The sequence below is a fragment of the Bubalus bubalis genome, chromosome 5 (assembly GCF_019923935.1).
Source record: "Bubalus bubalis isolate 160015118507 breed Murrah chromosome 5, NDDB_SH_1, whole genome shotgun sequence".
Taxonomy (NCBI): Eukaryota; Metazoa; Chordata; class Mammalia; order Artiodactyla; family Bovidae; genus Bubalus; species Bubalus bubalis.
Genome location: NC_059161.1, coordinates 69,264,813 through 69,270,812, shown reverse-complemented (window position 1 = coordinate 69,270,812; position 6,000 = coordinate 69,264,813).

Below are 6,000 nucleotides of genomic sequence, written 5' to 3'. Positions count from 1 at the left end.
TGTGCTTTTTAAATTTTTTAAAATTATTTTATTTTTTCTTCCATTTTTATTAAGATATAATTGACATAGAGCACTGTATCAGTTTAAGATGCAAAGATTTAATGTGTATATATATCACAGAACAATGACCATTGTTAAATTTTTTTTAAAAAAGAGAACTGTATGACTCTTACTTTAAAGAGAATTTTCTTCATGTTTGATTTAATTGAATTCTTTTATTTAAATGAATTTTTATCTATACTGGACTACCCTATGGTATCAGTGACATTGAGTTGCTCCAAAGCAACTGAAATTAGGGTAATAGGTTTAATTTGGTTGGCTCCAACACATATTCGGTACAAAAACTGTATTTTTACATATATGTAGCAGTTAGACTTCACTTTCACTTTTCACTTTCATGCATTGGAGAAGGAAATGGCAACCCATTCCAGTATTCTTGCCTGGAGAATCCCAGGGACACAGGAGCCTAGTGGGCTGCCATCTATGGGGTCGCACAGAGTCAGACACGACTGAAGCAACTTAGCAGCAGCAGCAGCAGCAGCAGTTAGACAGCTACGTCAGATCTCAGTGTTAAGAGAGGGTCAGACTAATCTTTTCTGAGAAGTTTTATTTTATCAGGGAAGACACTTCTGTGTAAATCTGGACTGCTAACAGTCATTGTTTTGCTTGGATAAACTACATGGCACAGTTTAGGTGATAGGCACAGTTCAGTTCAGTTGCTGTCATGTCCAACTCTTTGCGACCCCATGGACTGCAGGACAGGCTTCCCTGTCCATCACCAACTCCCAGAGCTTACTCAAACTCACGTCCATCGTGTTGGTGATGCCATCCAACCATCTCATGCTCTGTTGTTCCCTTCTCCTCCAGCCTTCAATCTTTCCCAGCATCAGGATCTTTTCCAATGAGTCAGGTGCTCAAAGTATTGGACCTTAAGCTTCAGCATCAGTCCTTCCAATGAATATTCAGGACTGATTTCCTTTAGGATGGACTGGTTGGATCTCCTTGCAGTCCAAGGGACTCTCAAGACTCTTCTCCAACACTACAGTTCAAAAGTATCAACTCTTCGGTGCTCAGCTTTCTTTATAGTTCAACTCTCACATCCATACGTGACTACTGGAAAAACCATAGCCTTGACTAGACGGACCTTTGTGGGTAAAGTAAGGTCTCTGTTTTTCAATATGTCTAGGTTGGTCATAGCTTTTCTTCCAAGGAGCAAGTGTCTTTTAATTTCATGGCTGCAGTCACCATCTGCAGTGATTTTGGAGCCCAGAAAAATAAAGTCTGTCATTGTTTCCATTGTTTCCCCTTCTATTTGCCTTGAAGTGATGGGACCGGATGCCATGATCTTCGTTTTCTGAATGTTGAGCTTTAAGCCAACTTTTTACTCTCTTCTTTCACTTTCATCAAGAGGCTCTTTAGTTCTTCTTCACTTTCTGCCATAAGGGTGGTGTCATCTGAGTGAGGTTATTGATATTTCTCCCGACAATCTTGATTCCAGCTTGTGCTTCTTCCAGCCCAACATTTCTCATGATGTACTCTGCATATAAGTAAAATAAGCAAGGTGACAATATACAGCCTTGATGTACTCCTTTCCCTATTTGGAACCAGTCTGTTGTTCCATGTCCAGTTCTAACTGTTGCTTCCTGACCTGCATACAGATTTCTCAGGAGGCAGGTCAGATGGTCTGGTATTCCCATCTCTTGAAGAATTTTCCACAGTTTGTTGTGATCCACACAGTCAAAGACTTTGGTGTAGTCAATAAAGCAAAAGTAAATGTTTTTCCGGAACTCTCTTGCTTTTTCAGTGATCCAGCACATGTTGGCAATTTGATCTCTGGTTCCTCTGCCTTTTCTAAATCCATCTTGAACATCAGGAAGTTCACGGTTCATGTACTGTTGAAGGCTGGCTTGGAGAATTTTGAGCATTACTTTGCTAGCATGTGAGATGAATGCAATTGTGCAGTAGTTTGAGCATTCTTTAGCATTGCCTTTCTTTGAGATTGGAATGAAAACGGACCTTTTCCAGTCCTATGGCCATTGCTTAGTTTTCCAAATTTGCTGGCATATTGAGTGCAGCACTTTCACAGCATCATCTTTCAGGATTTGAAATAGCTCAACTCGAATTCCATCACCTCCACTAGCTTTGTTCGTAGTGATGCTTCCTAAGGCCCACTTGACTTCACATTCCAGGATGTCTGGCTCTAGATGAGTGATCACACCATCATGGATATCTGGGTCATGAAGATCTTTTTTTTTTGTATAGTTCCTCTGTGTATCCTTGCCACCTCTTCTTAATATCTTCTGCTTCTGTTAGGTCCATACCATTTCTGGTTTTTATTGTGACTATCTTTGCATGAAATGTTCCCTTGGTATCTCTAAATTTTTTTAATAGATCTCTAGTCTTTCCCATTCTATAGTTTTCCTCTGTCTCTTTGCATCGATTGCTAAGGAAGGCTTTCTTATCTCTCCTTGCTATTCTTTGGAACTCTGCATTCAAATGGGTTTATCTTTCCTTTTCTCCTTTGCCTTTAGCTTCTCTTCTTTTCTCAACTATTTGTAAGGCCTTGTCAGACAACCATTTAGCCTTTCTTTTTCTTGGGGACGGTCTTGATCACTGCCTCCTGTACAATTTGTGTTAATAAGGGTCAGCATTGCCATCTGGACCATAAAAGAAGGCCACCTCTTGAGGAAAGAAATGATCTCGTTTCTAAGCTTGTTATAAGAGCTTCCTTTTAACTACATTTATTGAATTATGATATTGAAGGGAAATTGCATCCTTTCAGGGACAGTTTTTTAAATATTTCATAGTTAAAGCTGGCACAGATGCTGTGAAATAATATGGTATCAGTGGTTTGAGCAAAGATCTGAACAAAGTGTGAGAAATTAGAGATTGATTGTGGTCCTGTGCTCGCTGGCTCCCCTTATGTAGAGAATTTCTGGCTCTCTCTGCCACCCCATCTCCTCTAAGCATTTTGCTTTTAATCTCTTTTTAACCCTGAACTGTAAGTCTCACCTCTCCAGGGTTTCTCATTGATCAAAGGCATCAACATCTTTCTTGCTCTTCCACTAATTCTCTCTAAAACAGACAGACCCCTACCAGGCTAAGTCTATAAGGTTTCCAGATCATTTTGTTGCACATTTTCATTTCTCAGGTCTGCACCATTTCCTTCCCTACTCCCAGTCCATCTCCATCTATATTTGCTATAAAGAAGGATCCTCTTTGTGTGTTAAAAATAAAACTGCACTTTATGATGTAGTTTTTTTCTTAAAAGAAATACAGTTTGATGTTGTTGTTGTTATAAATAGGAATCCTTCTGGTGGCCCCCCAGTTAGGTGCCATAAAATCGTATACATCAGCCTCTGTGACTTGGTAGAATAATTATATATCATTTATATACTTCTGGGGATTAATAAATCAAATGAGATTTTAAACAATTTCAAATATAAGTGATTTTGAATAAGGCAGATCTAAACATTTGGCTTAGAGAAACACTGAAAAATCTCCTTCTGGTTTGGTTTACATTATTGGTGATTGATTTTCATTTTAATGAATTATTTCAACCCCAGTCTAGACAATAAGAAAGAGAACACATATTTTGGGACACAGGAGACCGTGCAGATGAACAGTATTTTTGATGTCCTGAAAGGGTTGCTCACTTCATATCTTGGAAAATTATTAAGGATTTTACAGATCTGTTTTCCCAGGAATAGCAACAAGAATTGCTTTTAAAAAAGCTGTGCTGAAGGCAAGGATTCTAAGATTTCTCCATTGAAATCCCATGGGGGAGAAAGGACTCTAAGCATATCTCCTAAAAAGTTTAATGCAGGTTCAAAAATTATGTCTTAGATTAACACAGTCTCCCATGTGTGGGAGTCAATGTCTTTTCTTGTTGCCCAAGTTGCAGCTGACTCTTTTGTGACCCCATGGACTGCAGCACGCCAGGGTCCTCTGTCCTCCACTATCTCCCAGAGTTTGCTCAAACTCATGTCCATTGAATCAGTTATGCTATCTAACTATCTCATCCTCTGTCGTTTTCTTCACCTCCTGCCTTCCATCTTTCCTAGCACCAGGGTCTTTCCCAATGAGTCAACTCTTCACATCAGGTGGCCAAAGTATTAGAGCTTCGGATTCAGCATCAGTTCTTTCAATGAATATTCAGGGTTAGCTTCCTTTAGGATGGACTGCTTGGATCTCCTTGCAGTCCAAGGGACTCTCAAGAATTCTCTCCAGCACCACAGTTTGAAAGCATCAGTTCTTTGGTGCTCAGTCTTTTTTATGGTCCAACTCTCAAGTCGGTATATGATTCCTGGAGAAGCCATAGCTTTAGCTTTAACTATACGGACCTTTTGTCAGCAACGTGATGGTTCTGCTTTTTCATATGCTGTCTAAGCTTGTCCATGTCTTTAGTGATTACAATTTGAAACAACTTTTTCTGTCAAATGAGTACATTTGCCAGGGTGAGATGGCACACTGCATTTTTCTTTCCGGTGGCTCCTTAACTTGTCCCGATAGGGCTAAAATAGGAAGCACATGAGCACTGGCATGTACAGACCGAATGGTTAAGGAAGCAGATGTGATCAGTACATTTCTTCCTAAAATACTTTTCAGATTCATAAACTCTTTTGAAGCACAAGAATATTCCAAAGGGTTCTTTCTTCATCTCTAATCCAGATTGGATTGAGAACATCCAAGAGGAAATATTGATTCTTTTTCTGGGGCAAAAAAGACATCTGCTGTTGATTCATCAGTTAATCTATTCTTTCAGTCAACAGCTATACTTACTATCGACTGTCTACGAGGTAGAAGGTATTGTAGTGAATAATAGACAAATACTTCTGCCTACTTTGGACTAGTTGAGATGAGCGGCTGCTTGAGGGGAGAAAGAAAATTGGGTTGTTGCCCGTTTCCAATTTTTATAGATTTTGTTGCTATAAATATTCTTGTATGCAGCTTTTGGTGAACATTATACATATATACATATACATCTCTTTGGGGATTATAATTAGGAGGAAACATTTAGGATTGTGGAGAAGATATATATTTGGCTCCAGTCAAAGGTAAGATGTTCAGAAAGTTCCTCTTCAGTGATGTCACATTAGTAGCTTGAAACTGGCTCTCAGGGGAGCATTTGCATCATAGGCAGTACTAGAATCCACACCCCCCTCCCAGTCCCATCCAGTGTTCTGAAAGTCAGCTGTTCAACATTTACTGGCATTCCACTAGCTTTAGTAGTTATTTTCTCATAGTTTTCCAAATTTGTATTTACCAGCTTACCAGTTTATACTCCTGTCAACAACATAAAAGAATTCATGTTGTTCTATATTCTCACCACCATTTATTATCTTGTTTTTTAATTTTAGCCATCCTGGTGGGTATGTAATAGAATGCCACTTTGAGTTTAATGGCACTTGGGAAAGTTTTATGTTATTTAAATTAGCCTGCTATGTGGATTTGTGAACATAGACAAGCACTGCACGAATAAAATTACCTAAAATTCATGCTACAGGAGAAATGCTTTTCTTCTACAGAAGACTAGAAATGCCCCCTATGTTAGATAATTTTCATCCTTTTAGAGAGATTTGAAACTTCATTTTAAACTTTCTCACTACTTCTTTTAGTTAGAAATGTCTGGATTTTGATATCAAATGAAATTTACCAATGCCTCTTTAAAAAAAAAAAAAAAAAAAAGACGTGTGATGTCAATATAAAAGATGACTTTCCTCTTGACTCCTACTTGTGTGGTCCAGTGGGATGACAGATGGTCTGAACAACAATGAGATATTGGCTCTAACACCGCATCAACTTCTTCATGGGTGTTTTGGGGTTGGGGCAAGGGGGCTGCCTTTCTGTCTGTGTCACAACTGCGAGCAGCCTTCTCACTGGTGATTTGTGGTGATTGCTCCAGCCTCTTTAGCTTTATCTAAGTTACATGTTCTTCCACACGAAGCAACTGACTGATGGTGGCAGAGTTTAAAATAACTCAGTGCATTTGGATTTGAA